The sequence below is a fragment of the Cryptomeria japonica genome, chromosome 10, assembly GCF_030272615.1.
Source record: "Cryptomeria japonica chromosome 10, Sugi_1.0, whole genome shotgun sequence".
NCBI lineage: Eukaryota > Viridiplantae > Streptophyta > Pinopsida > Cupressales > Cupressaceae > Cryptomeria > Cryptomeria japonica.
Window position 1 is genome coordinate 822,309,273 of NC_081414.1, and position 7,997 is coordinate 822,317,269.

Below are 7,997 nucleotides of genomic sequence, written 5' to 3' on the forward strand. Positions count from 1 at the left end.
CCAGAAGATCTCATTGCATTTTTTTTTAATAAACAACTGATAATCCTAATTAAATTGACTTTGAAGGTTTGGGTAGTAGTTTTCACATTAATAAGATAATAATATGATTTGTGGAGCCCCACTCATGTCCTAGAGTACTAGTTTAGGCTCAGTATGAGATTGGAAAGGCCTTGTGTTGGCATGACTAAACTCCCTTGTTCTCTCAAAGATTGAAACAATTCTGCATGAGTATCACTGGGTGCTAGGGTCTATAGGCTACCACAAAAACCCTTGTTGTGATAGCATGTAATGACACTCTTCCCTATATATGTCCTAGTACCTTAGCCTTGTTTGATGTTAGCCTCCAGTGTCTTGAGATTTATGGTTTATCCTTGTATTGTGTATTTGCTTATGTTCTTGTGGCTAGTTTTTAGTTGTGGTTGTAGTCTATGTTTATGTTCCTTTGATGTTAGGTGTCCACCTAGGTTTGGAGTGTGTATGGGACCTTATGTAATTATTCAGAGCATGGTGGGTGGACCTTTTTGGTTTCACATGGTTGGGTAGTTTGATTCCTCCTTCCATTGGGACCTTCTTCATTGGTTGTTCATGTGTGTGGATGAGGATTCTTTATCTCTTTAGCTTGTGCTTGAATTCTTTGAGCAGTTACCATGTATTCTTTGTGATTGGAAGACTTCATTGTAATCATATACCTTAGATTATTATATTTGTGGCTAGAGATTATGACACTAATAGATTTGGCCTAAAATTCCGACAGAGAAGGTATATTGTGACCAAATTTGATTTTTTTTTTTCAAATTGCTTGCATTCGTCGGAATTTCGATGATAATTCAATATCTGGTTTCGACAGAGAAAGAATTGGCAATGAAATTTGTTATTTTTAATAAAAAGTGCCCACGTTCATCAAAATTCTGACGATCGTGAGCATTACTTAAAAAAAAAAAGACCAAGACATTTCAAAGATTATTCTCGCGGCCTCTTCCCATTCTCACGTTGCCACCCCCACCAGTGTCATAATGGGCGGGTTTGGTTTAAACATACATTCCCGCCCAGAATCAAACCCCATGGAACAAATATGTTTCCATCGACATAGTCATGTTTATTTCTAGCATGCTCCAGCTTTTGGATGAGGCATGTGAACCGTTTGACCGATTAATGCCTCCAAGAAATGTTGTCTCATGGACTAGGGTTTGTGAAAATGGGATCAATGTCAGCTCATGGAATAGGGTAGGTGTAAAGCTCTATCAACATCCTCTAGCCTATGTGAAAATGGGAGCTTTGGAATAGGGTGTGGACGTCCACAAGTTGTATTAGTTGGTGTAGCTGCAATTACCCTGGCAGTCATGTATGCAAAATGTGTGAGATGAGATAAGGCACACCGACTGTTTGATAGATTGCCTCAGAGAAATTGGAAGTTTTGGAACAAGGTGTGAACATCTATCATAGATAAATAATAGAGGAATCTTGTCACATGTTGTAGCTGCAATTGCTAGGGTACATGTTTTAAAAATGTTTTATATCATAGAATCAACATTCCAATGTCTATTTATTTTTTAAAATTTGGATATCGTATTCCCAACTGATGTCTATTTTCATGAAATTATTCCTTTAGGCAAGCAAAAAAGCCTTAAAAAACTACACAAGGCTTAAACCATTATTCATAGCCCCTAGAAAATCTCTTCATTACCAAAAAACCCTATTCATACTTGAAAACATTATTCACACCTAAAACATTGTCCATGCCAAAGACATTAATCATAAATTCAAATAATATTCATAGTGTAAATAAACACTATTCATGTTTAAACTACTGTTCATAGATTCATTTAAACTCAAAAATCACTATAGAAGCTCTTGAATCCAAATTTGTTGTTCTCTATACGAATTATGGGGTTTGAAATCTATTTAGTATGATTGTGATCTCTTTTTAACACTAGTATGCATTGGTTATACCCTTATGTATAAAACTCAGAAAAATTAAACAAAACATTTCTAGAACTAGAATTTTGATGCCATGTTAGAGTTATGATCTTCAATAATTTCTCTTAGACAAGAGATAAAATTAAAAAACCAAATGATTACTACAATAAATTTATTTTCTTATTAAGAATATAAATAATTACATTAGATATATATTCCACATAAAGAAAATAAATGATGAAAATAATTTGAGTCTTAAATAATGATATCAACAACTAAAAATGGGAAAATAATATCCTAATTATGACTCCCTAGTTAGTATAAGATACTATTTCCAATATTATACTAAGGATAAATATTCAAAAAGTATAATAATTACACTAATACATATATCACTCTCATGCCTTCCTTAATTTGATATAAGGTCCCTCTATCCTAATATGAAGTCTCAAGGGAGTTGTATGTGTCAATTATTCAAGCTTCTTCTAAATCTATTCCAACCTCTTCTTCCAACACATGTCTTGATGATGGTTGAGGATCTTTAAACTTTGAAAATATGAATGAACACACTACTCTAGACATGAAATTAACTTTATGTATTTTTCTACTATATTTAAATATGATCACTTTTCCAAATATAATGCAATTATCAAATTAAATTTAATAATCCCATTCAATTAACTAAATGCATAACACAAGGGCATATTAATAATAAATTAAATACACTAACTATGAAATGACGCCATAAACTCAATAAAATATTCTAACCCAAATGGAGGCATGCAAACCGACAAAAGCCACATGAAGACTCTGAAAAGGTCAAATGACCAAGACTCGAAGACCGAACAAATGGAAAAGATGACCAACTAACGACACTCACATGTTTGTAAATGAGGGTAAAATTTAGGGTCAACAACTATCTCCCCCACTCCCATCAGACAAATAAGGTATGCTCAGACCAGTGAAGCCAGGTGGAGATGATACCCCGTACCTACACGATACTTGTACCTGCAATGCCTTGGATCAATGAACCACATGTACATATAGAGATATATAGAATACATGACACACACATGGATGGAGGATAATCGTGATGTTCCCTATCTCACCGAAGTGAGTGAAGTGAAATCATCCCCTCGCTAGAGGGAAGCTTTAAGAAGCTAGAGAGTTTTTGCATTACTTAGAAGAGAACCTTTCCAACCAATCGATTTCCTCTAAATCCCTTGTAGGAGCCCAATCTAGAATGACTATTACACCTTTGCATCAATCAGAGGTAAGCCCAAGTAAGAAGATAAGAGTCTAGCAATTTGGCAATTCAAAATTCTTACAATATTACTTCAAATATCAAGGGGGAAATTCATGAAGTAAATAGCACTCTTGTCCAAGTTAATTTTTTGTCCTAAAGCACTAGCATAGTCTAAGAGAATGGAGAACTAGCCTCTAGCCTCTACCACTGAGGCTAAACCAAATAATAGGTTATCATCCACAAATTACTAATTAGAGATAACAAAAGGTCTTAAGTATTTGAGTTAGTTATTTTGGAAATTTTAAGTAATAATTAAGAGTTCTAGCAATATGTTTAACACCTTCAACAAAAATCACTAGTTTGATTTTGACGTTGACGAACATTAGGACAAATGTGCACAACAATATTTATTTCATTAGGTTCATTCTTATAACTAGAAACATATTTCATGTTGATTAATCATTGATATATGGATGGCTTAGGAGACCTAAAACATTATTCAATTGAGATGAGGTCATTAAGGGCATATTCTAAGATATCAAAGTTATTACTACTAAACAACTCATCAAGTGCATTCAAATCACGTAAAAAGAGATCCAACATGGTTTAGTAAGATTAATTTTTCCAATATATGCATTGATAGGAGAAAGAAGAAGAGAGAGAAGTAGAAGAGAGAGGAGGAGAAGAAAAAAATGAGAAAATGAAAAAAATGATGATTAAGGGGTAGAAAATATTGTTTTAAATTTTTGGTTTTCTAATATAAAATGATAGAATTTTTTCAAAGAAATATCTTTAAATGATGTAATCTAATAAAATGATAAACAACTCAATAAAAAAAGAAATTAAGAAAATACAATAGAAGACATAAATAATTTATGTAGCTTTGATTTTATATTTTTTAGAATTGAAAGGTATGTATAAGATCACAAGTTCACTCAAATGTTTAATATGGAAAAGAGATGGACTAAACTAGCTAGTAATTTAAGCAAAACTAAACTCTCTTCCACAAAAAAATGGAGTGTGAATGGACAAAACCTATTTAGTTTGGATAACTTTAGTCAAAGAAAGCCACAAAGAACACAGGTTCTATTCCTTTGTTGTTAAGAAAATGAATTGATTGTGATGTCTAATTAAGGACAAAATAGTGTATAATAACAATATAAATAGATAAATAGAATTGTAGTCACATACATAAGAATAGGTAGTAGGAGAGACAAAACAATGATATAGACATGAACCATTGACTAAAGGTAGAGGGTTTTTGTATTGGAATAGTGTGTTGGGTGCCCTAGTCTTAGGTATTTGTGACTGACACAAAGGAGTAGTATTGCATATAGGAAGTTTTGTAGGTCTTTCTCTTAAAAATTCAATTAAAAATAGTTAGACAAGTGAATTGGGAAGTCTAGTCCAAGTATTTTTGCCTATCCAAAATTTGTTGCACCCTATGATAGTTTTCTCTATGCATCTATAACTATTTCATTTTTAGATTTAAACCTACACAAACATAGAGAGGAAAATAGTTGTGGCTATATAGGAGATTACCTTAGGCAAACCCCATTTTTCAATATACCCACCTCTACGAATATCCAAATAGAAACTAAAATAAGTTGTGTCCTTTGAAACCTAAGTGTTTCTTAGATTTTTGCAAGCAATGACATATGAAACATAAAAGGAAACCCTAATCAATTGTGTTAGAGTGAATTTGTAGATGGATAAACAAAAAATAGGGTACAAACCAACTCAAGACTGCATAAATGAATAAATAATGGAAAGAGAATGGTAAATTTTATTTCTAAATATTAAATATCAGAAATGTGAGAACCACATACAATCATACCAAACCTTTGAGGAGAGGTACAACTTGATCATTACTCAATAATTCCATATCATCCTCTAACATTCCTTGAAGCTTCAATCATCTTTCCGTAATGGTGAATGAACAATGTTGTAAACTTGATATTTCATATTATGCTTCAAACATGTAGACCCATGTGATCAATTTGATAGAGCTTTGCTATCATCAAGATTGCATATCAAAATGAGAAAAAGTTACTAGCTTATATAAGTCACAAGGTTGGTTTTTGATAAAAAGTCGACATTAAATAATCAAAGACAAATAATGAGTCTAGAAGTTTCATAATGTCAAGGCTAACACTGTAAACATTTTGGTGGCACATGTATGTTGGGCATCCTAATCCTACCAAAATAAGCTCTCCTAGAGGGAGATGTAAGAATTTAGGCCTCTGACATCATATTTGCTCCTCATTTTAGTTTTTGTTGTTGAATTAAGTGTGGGATGAAAGATGAATATTTGAAATAGAAATTTTAGAAACAACATTTTAAGCTGGGGGTAAAGTCAAGCATAAAAATGACCGTAAAGATCTTGGATTTTAAAAATTAAATCAAGTGTCTAAAAGAGTATCAAATTGAGCTCGCAATTAAGAAGTAAAATTTACTAGATTACAATAGATCATTTTATTATGTTATTATTTCATTCTTTTAGATTCTTGACTTACTCCAACATTGTATATGATTCATGAGAACATCTACCTTCACATCAATATGATTGCTGCACATATCCCTATCAAAAGAGTGTATGGAGCCAATTCTATATATAGAGATATATAGAATACATTGCACACACATTGATGGAGGAGAATCATGATGTTCCTTGTCTCACTAGAGTGATTGAAGGGAAATCATCCCCTCGCTAGAGGAAAGCTTTAAGAAGCTAGATATTTTTTGCATTACTTAGAAGAGAACCTTTCCAACCCATCAGTTTCCTCTAAATCCTTTGTAGGAGCCCAATATAGATCGACTATTACACCTTTACAACAATCAGAGGTAAGCCCAAATAAGAATATGAGAGTCTAGCAATTTGGCAATTCAGAATCCTTACAATGCTACTCTGAATATCATGGGGGAAATTCATGAAGTAAATAGCACTCTTGTCGAAGTTATTTTTTTTGTCCCGAAGCACTAACATAGTCTAAGAGAATGGAGAACTAGCCTCTAGCCTCTACCACTAAGGCTAAACCAAGTAACAGATTATCGTCCACAAATTACTAATTAGAGATAACAAAAGGTCTTAAGTATTTGAGTTAGTTATTTTGGAAATTTTAAGTAATAATTAACAGTTCTAGCAATATTTTTAACACCTTCAACAAAAATCACTAGTTTGGTTTTGAGGTTGACAAACATTAGGACAAATGTGCACAACAATATTTATTTCATTAGGTTCATTCTTATAACTAGAAACATATTTAATGTTGATTAATCATTGATATATGGATGGCTTAGGAGACCTAAAACATGATTCAATTGAGGTGAAGTCATTAAGGTCATATTCTAAGATACCAAAGTTATTACTACTAAACAACTCATCAAGTGCATGCAAATCATGCAAAAAGAGATCCAACATGGTTTACTAAGATTACTTTTTCCAAGATATGTAATGATAGGAGAAAGTAGAAGAGAGAGAAGGAGAAGAAAAAAATGAGAAGACATAAAAATGATGATTAAGGGATAGAAAATATTGTTTTAAATTTTTGGTTTTCTAATCTAAAAAAATAGAATATTTTCAAAGAAATATCTTTAAATGATGCAATCTAATAAAATGATAAACCACTCAATAAAATAAGCAATTAAGAAAACACAATAGAAGACACAAATAATTTATGTAGCTTTGATTTTATTTTTTTAAGAATCAAAAGGTATGTAAAAGATGACAAGTTCATTCAAATTTTTAATATGGAAAAGAGATGGACTAAACTAGCTAGTAATTTAACCAAAACTAAACTCTCTTCCACTAAAAATTGGAATGTGAATAGACAAAACCTATTTAGTTTGGATAACTTTAGTCAAAGAAAGACACAAACAACACAGGTTCTATTCCTTTGTTGTTAAGAAAATTGGAATGTGAATGGACAAAACCTATTAATTGTGATGTTGTCTAATTAAGGACAAAATAATGTATAAATGACAATATAAATAGATAAATAGAATTGCAGTCACATAGATAAGAATAGGTAGTAGGAGAGACAGATCAATCATATAGAGGTGCACCATTGACTAAAGGTAGAGGTTTTTTGTATTGGAATAGTGTGTTGGGTGCCCTCGTCTTAGGTATTTGTAACTAGCACAAAGGAGTAGTATTTCATATAGGAAGTTTTGTAGGTTTGTCTCTTAAAAATTCAATTAAAAATAGTTAGACAAGTGAATTGGGAAGTCTAGTCCAGGCATTTTTGCCTATTCAAAATTTGTTCCACCCTGTGATAGTTTTCTCTATGCATCTATAACACTTTCATTGTTAGATTTAAACCTACACAAACACAAATAGAGGAAAATAGTTGTGGCTATATAGGAGATTACCTTAGTCAAGCCCCCATTTTTTGGTATACCCACCTCTATGAATATCCAAATAGAAACTAAAATAAAGTGTGTCCTTTGAAACCTAAGTGTTTCTTAGATTTTTGCAAGCAATGACATATGAAACATAAAAGGAAACCCTACTCAATTGTGTTAGAGTGAATTTGTAGATGGATCAATAAAAAGTAGTGTACAAACCAACTCAAGGGTGCATAAATGCATAAATAATGGAAAGAGAATGGTAAATTTTATATCTAAATATTAAATATCAGAAATGTGAGAACCACATACAATCGTACCAAACCTTTGAGGAGACGTACAAGTTGATGATTTGTCAATAATTCCATATCTTCCTCTAACATTCCTTGAAGCTTCAATCATCTTTCCGTAATGGTGAATGAACAATGTTGTAAACTTGATATTTCATATTATTCTTCAAACATGTACACCCATGTGATCAGTTTAA